The following is a 7,411-nucleotide window of genomic DNA, read 5'->3' on the forward strand; positions in this document are numbered from 1 at the left end:
AGTGGCCGTACAATCCATCCAGACACCCCGTCAACAATGCCGTCTTCATCAGACATGAGATCTATGGTGGCGCACTCTCAAATGTCCATCTCACCCTCAGCCAGCACACTTCGTCTCGCTTCCAGCAACTGTAATACAATCAATAAAGACAATAAGTGACCTGAAAAATACTCACGTTGACAAAAAACTGATCTAATATAATAAATCTTACCCTTTTTCTTCTGGATCGACTCCGAGCTAAACTTTTCGCATTTTCTGCCTGCGATGCGAGTTCAGGTTGTTTGTATCTGAAACTCCGGCGTACCGACTCATAATACGTCTTACGGGCAGAAACAATTAAATGAGACTGGTATTAATAAACAGAATCACGGTACAATTAAACAAGGAATTAGGAAAAACATTAGAAGTTATATTTACAAACAATGTCGTCATTCTCAGCAGTAAATCTGGACTTGCTGAAATAGCCCCAATCAAATCGGAGGTCACGGCTTTGTTATGAGGCGACGTTAGTCTGTGAAAACAAAATATGTGGGTTTAAGCTCGGATTTATTAACGTATCTATTTCCTTATACAAGAATAAAAGCATATTCTTTAAATCGTAACGTTACCTTTGCTCTGGTTCAAAGCGCCTGCAGTGTGCCTCAGAGACGCCGTACAGCCTCCTAAAAATTACAAGACAAAAACACCTCTAAGTTATAAAACACACAGCTTGGGCTTTTAGCTTGGGCTACTTAAAAATATGCTTTTACATAAAATTATTCTTACCGCAATCTTGGGATTGTGCACCCGTCTTCTCTTCTTGGAGAGTTACAAACACCAAACCAAACATCTCTTAATGCTCCTCTTGTACTGCTGTGTGAGCCGTGGCCATGACCTCGCACGCGATTGGACGAAGGCGAGAAGCCTGTCGGGCTCCTCCAATCACACGCGAGGTTATTGATATAAGGAAAATCTTGTGAGACGTGCGCGCATGCGTATGATATAAACAACAAACGCGATGTGCCGGACGCTCTGTGTGATATCAACACAGTGTGCTGTCAGTTGAAAGATGGAAGTCCCAAGACTGAAGAAACGACCTTGACGCTTCTAAAAAAAAGACCTCGGCGCTTCTGTGAACATTGCAACACTGAACTGTGTCATACACAGTATTTTGACCACAGAAAGCGCTATTTCAAAAATGGAGTTTGGGAGAAAAAATCCAAAAGGACTACGTCAGGTCAGATAACATACAGAGCCTGCTGCTATCCAGTCATGAACCCGCTGTGAGTGATGTCCTGTCATGTGTAAAGACCCGGAGGATAACTTTACTGGAGTTAGAGAGATTGGTGAAAGTGAAATGCAATCCGAGGACCCAGAAAAAAAAGTGATTGAAGAATTTGAAGAAATGCACCCAGCAAATTGCAGTTCAGACAACGGTGAGCATAATTACATATTTTTTTATATAAGCTTGGCTTGCTTTACGTATGTTAACATTTTAAACAATACTAAAACATATCAACAAGTAAAATAAAATAAAATCAACAAGTTAAACAAAAACGTTTTGAGTATGCTATATCAAAAAGTAGCCATCCAGCATGTTTTATCCATTGTGGCATCCCTTGCTCCCAAAAAGGTTGGAGACCCCTGGTCTAGTTAAATGTGGTTGATTATCACTGTTGTTGTTATTTTAATAGTATAAATTAATTTATAATTATATAGGAATACCCGTTAAAATGCATATCGATATCTTCTGTTTGTTGTTTTTCAGACAAAACAGCAGATGACCAAAGCATTCATCTTTTCCTGGACATCTCCTGTTGTGTGATAAGCATGAAATTACATTTGGATATACCATTATAAAGTTCAGTACATGCTAATCCAGAGCTGAAATGGGAAAACCTAACATGTTTCACCCACATTATTGTTTTCCACTCTCAAATTTCTGTTAGTTAACTAATGAAAGCAACTAAAGTATAAACACACTTTATAAAGTATAAAAAAAAACTAAAATGAAGTTGAAGTGGATGAAGTTCCCACAATGTACTTAACTGGTTCATTGCACTAAAGCTAGCTGTTTGAAATGATCTTTTCCAACTACAGTTTTCAAATCTTTTCATACTCAAATGGCCATATTGATGAGAAAAGACCATATTAATTATGTTCTTTTTAAATCTCAAATGACCATATTAACGATGGGCTTTTCAATCTCAAATGGCCATATTCATGATGGACTTTTCAATCTCTAATGGTCTAATGGTGGTGCTGAGTATGTGCATTGCATGTATTTTAAATATGTCCTTAAAATTTCCATAGGATGACTATGTGGATGAAGAGGGGGAAATCCTTGCTGAGGAGCAAAGTGAAGCCTATCCTCACATACAAGATGGGGAGGAGCATACAAGTGAAAATCCAGAACACTTGTTGATGAAACTTTTGGCCATGATGTAATTGACTGGTATCCTCCGTGACGACTTCTTACAGTATGTGGTTTGTCCAAAATGTATGACAGTGTACATGCTTACTGAAACCTATGAGCGCAGACGGGATGGTACAAAGGTTTGCAGGACTTGTGGTCACATCCCATTCTACAATCACCCACAGCAGAGGTCTGCATTAAGGAAGAAATGTGGCTCTGCCTTGCTATGCAAGGCTACATATTTGAGCAGTGAAGAGAATGTCCATCCAATACGTTCTTACTGTTACAAGAGTGTTGTGCAGTCTCTGGGAGGACTTGTTAAAAGACTTGGATTTGAAGAGAAATTAGATGAAAGGCGAAAGCGGGAACTGCCAAAGGGTGTGTTAGGAGATGTATATGATGGACAAGTATGGCAGGATTACCAGTATGTGAATTCAATAAACTGTCGTCATGCCACTATGCACAGTGATGTTATTGCACAAGTTACCTTGCTTCATTCCCATCCGGACAGACATTTTGTTGTTTGCATAGAATGCACAAATTGAGCCTGATTAAAACTCTGTTAAAACAATTAAAATTGTTGAAATAAATAGTTTGGTGTATCTTTTTTACCTAACATTGGTTATTGTTAATTACATACAGAGTTATTAATATACACTTTTAGCCTGGAGAAATTGAATCTACTTAAAGGGATAGTTTAAAAATTATTAGGAAAAAAATATTTTGAAAGTATTGTGATAAATGAAGAAGAAAATTTTGATAAATGATTGTCATTAAACTTAAAGTTGATTTTGAATTACTCTGTCCAACATCTCCACTTAGTTAACTGAATTGAAAAAAAATCTATTTTTAATTCATGTATAATTATAATTATAATTCTCTTAGTGTTATAAATGGTATTATAACACAAAACTCATGACTAAGTCACTAAGTTGATTCTCCACTGAAACACAATACAATACAATGTGCTGTTTATGTCAATAAACACTGATCACCTGATCATCAGGTGACTTTCATTTACAAAAATGGTAATTTATCATTGTAAACTAAACAACATGAATAATATTAGAGCATAAACCTCTATGACATTTTAACAAATATTTAAGTAGTTAAAGTTCTTATTAGTTCTTAATTCTGTAAAAAAGCTTAAATAATCGTAATATTCTATTTCTTACAACATGTACTGCTAAAGTTCATTCACTTGAATGTTTTAGTTTAATTAATTTTATACACTTAAAAGCTAAATGAACTAAGATTTTTTAAGTAAATGTCCAAAACTCAAAATATTAAGTGATGTTTACATCATGAAGACAATATCTGTGTTAACAGTGTAGCATACTTTAAAAATAAATAAATTCAAACTAAAATTTGAGAGTCTGTAATTTGGCTTTACTGATACCAGAGATTTTCTTAAAATCAAAGTTTAAAACCTCTCAGAATGTCACCTGAGTAAAACTGCCCCAGCTGCTACCCTGATTTGCATTTGTATAGCTCACAGCATGTTTATTTACATGTTAAAGCCTCCCCTAGAATTAGGGGAAGGGGGACAACTTCCAAGCAAGACCCACGTCAACTTCTGACAACTTACAGCAGTTTTCGGTGTTGGCTGCAAATTGTCGTGCGCAGTCGTAAACTTGGAGTTTCACCACAATCTACAGTGCCACATTCTGACAAAAATTCCACTTTTCATGCAGTGTGTGTTCATTATGATGTATTAATTGCTATAACATGCTTAAGAAGATCTTGTTGATAAACTTTCACAACTCCTATTGATTTTATATTGACAGATGAAACACCAACTCTGAAGGTACAGCCACAGACGTCTGTGTTCATTGGAGACACAATTACTCTGATCTGTGAGATTCATCAGTCCCATGAATATGAGTTTATCTTTATCACACCATCAAACACTGAACTCAATGAAACTACAGGAACTAAAACAATGACATATGTGAGAGTCTCTGATAGAGGAGAGTACAAGTGCAGAGCCAGAAGAAAAGAAAACCCGGAGGTTTACACACAATATAGTGAACCAATAACAGTGACAGTAAAAGGTAAGTATTTATACTCACATAATACACTTTGTTCTGAGAAAGCAATAAACATAATTTTATAAATCATTGAATAAGTGGTGATTACAATTATAGAGGATACAAGTTTTAATGTATTGGAATAAATGGGGCAATTTGCATAAAAATATTGTGAAAATCCACACAAACATTTATCTTGTTCAGTTTTTCACGTTTAAAATAGTGCCTGATTTTAATGGTAGTTATAAATACCTCAATATTTTGATTAGAAATACATTTTAATGTGTATGTATAAGCAAATAAAAAAGATCATATTAAATTTTATACTGATTTAGTTCCTTAATTTTAATGTCAGCAAGAAAACACCATTGAATTTTGTCTATTTAAACTGACATACTGTACTGTACACATATCAGATAACATCTCGAAAGATCTCATCTATCAGTCGAGTATTCAGATTTATCTGTGAACTAAAAACGCACTAATGATTTACCAGTTGGAGATCTTGGTAAAAAACTTTTACAACTCCTATTGATTTTATATTGACAGATATTCCCCAACCAACTCTAAGTGTGGAGCCAAAGACGTCTGTGTTCATTGGAGAGAAAGTTACTCTGACCTGTAAGATTCAGCCGTCCACTGGATGGGAGTTTGTCTTTACCAGACCTCCATACACTGAAGACCCTGAATACTATGAACCTACAGGAGCTAAAACAATCACATCTGTGCGAGTATCTGATGGAGGAGAGTACAAGTGCAGAGCCAGAAGAAGAGAAAACCATCAGGTTTACACACAAGACAGTGAACCAATAACAGTGACAGTAAATGGTAAATATTTATTCTCACATACATGGCTTGACATTAACACCCGCCAAATGCGGGTAGATTTTACCTGTGGCGGGTAAGACAGCCACTCCCACTAGCCACTTTGGCGTGTTGAATATAATTTTTTAATTGTAGTTTTCTTAAAAAAAAAAAAAAAAACGAAAAAAATACCTGAGACTGTGTAATGCTGAACAACCAAATGTTTTATTAACATAAATTATTATGTACATTAGTATTTACACTAACAAAAACACTGTCACAAGGAAGTACTTTCAGAACTTGTGGAACAAAACAATAAAAAAATACAAATAATATAACCCTTTTCTATTATAACCACTATTTGCCATCCAGTACCTCAAACATATACTCACACTCATGTTAATACCTAGGAATGTGAAATGCTGAACAACCATACGGTTTATTAACAACATCATTTACTATGTACGTTAGTAGCCTATTTATACTTACAAAAATACTGTTGCAAGGAGGTAGACTTTGAGAACTTGTGGATCAAAATAATAATAAAAAAAAACAAAGCAAAAATCATCTTTATTCTACTCTTTGGCACCCAAAATTATAACTCCATTATGGCTACTTTCCACATTTTACAGCATTTTCTTGATTCCTTCCTTTTATCTAAACTTTCCAAACAGATGCCTGTGTCTCTCATTTACAGATACAAACTGTTGGCCTACATTGTTAAGGGCCTTTTGATGCACATGGCATACATTTACATTATTAAGGCGCTGCTGAGACATAGTAGATCGTTTTCTAGTTTTCTTTCAGTGCACTAAAGCTTCGTTCAGCTGAGGCCACCAGGATGACCAACAACAACCAAACAGTTCCAGTTCTCAACCTCATCAAATAAGTCTCTCACCTCACTTGGCATTGCTTTCAGAATGCATGCAGCTTCATCACTTGACGTGATTGTATGCTTTGAAAGAAATATTGGTAGTTGAACCGCCAGTGAATCTTTTGGGGGATTTCTTTGATGAGGGAGTTGAATAGGTTCAATTCCCAGGGAGTCTACCATTATCACTGCCTTCTCAAACATTTCTGTAAACTTTTCCTCACTCCTTTTTCCTTGAAGAATTGTACTAACATAGTCAACAGCTGCTTGCATGCCTTTAATTGTTCGGGGCTACTTTTGCAATGATTTGTTTTAGCACTCAAGCTCCCCCAACACCTCTGATGCTACCAGCAGTCCAAGAACCCTTCTGGAAACGATCTAGGAGACCATTATTGGCCCTAGTGGCAGTTTCAGAACAAATTGAGGCCATTTCCTCCAAACTACACAACACAGCCTCATACTGGTTAAGAACTGTATCAACAGCTTGACCATGCACTGTCCACCTAGTTGGACACAGAGGTTTAACTGTTTTGGTAGGCCCCTCAGATGTTAGATGGCTAGCCAATACCCCTGTGAATTTCCCTCATTGGTTGCTCAGAGTTCGAAGGTCATGGACCCACTGCAATGTGTCACATAGTAAGGTAGAGGCGCTGCAAGCACTCTGTGTTATAAGATTCACACAATGTGCACCACAATGCAAATACAAAGCCAGTGACTGTTCTCTCTTCAACACTGCCTGTGCCCCTGAGAATTTACCTGACATATTTGCTTGCTAAAATGAATCTCAATGAATCTCATGATTTGCTTGAGACAATACCTCCCCTTCTCCTGTACTCTAGCCATTGAACTGGATATTTTTGTGTGCACTGGAGTTGGCATAGTAGTGGCATGGTGGGCTTTGCTTCTCTTGTGGTGATTAAAGCATTCAACGACATCTTTCCATTGTTTAAACCTTTTAGAGCAAAAGACACAGGGTCATTTCTTCTCTCTAGAGTGGTCTTTTGATGGTGTATGCTCTGACACACTCAAAACAACTAGTGCAGTCATGGATATTGACTAAACCACTTTGCCTGAAACCGTAACTTCTTGTTTTAAAGTTTCTGTACTTTTATGAATTTTATATCAGGCTGGTATGGCTTACTGCCCATGTCCAGCAGACTGCTACACTGACTTTCTTGAGGATCACTGTTGCTCTCACTGACTCTGACACTGTAGTCTCCTGAAGAGCAAACTAAATTTACCCACACTTTTATACTACCACTTCACTTTCACATAATAAAACCGGTAAAACTATATTTAAACTACCGGTCA

The 7,411-nt window shown here is 36.7% G+C and overlaps 1 long non-coding RNA gene across 1 annotated transcript; it reads right to left on the minus strand.

Moving 5' to 3' along the window:
• Positions 1 to 414: 414 nt before the first annotated feature.
• LOC141350900 (uncharacterized) lies at positions 415 to 1,067 on the minus strand. Its single transcript, XR_012358999.1, has 3 exons — positions 766 to 1,067; positions 609 to 662; positions 415 to 511 (listed from the first exon to the last, which is right to left on the minus strand). It is a non-coding gene; the product is annotated as an uncharacterized lncRNA (long non-coding RNA).
• Positions 1,068 to 7,411: the final 6,344 nt, after the last annotated feature.

Source organism: Misgurnus anguillicaudatus, chromosome 19 (genome assembly GCF_027580225.2).
Source record: "Misgurnus anguillicaudatus chromosome 19, ASM2758022v2, whole genome shotgun sequence".
In the NCBI taxonomy this organism is placed as follows: Eukaryota; Metazoa; Chordata; class Actinopteri; order Cypriniformes; family Cobitidae; genus Misgurnus; species Misgurnus anguillicaudatus.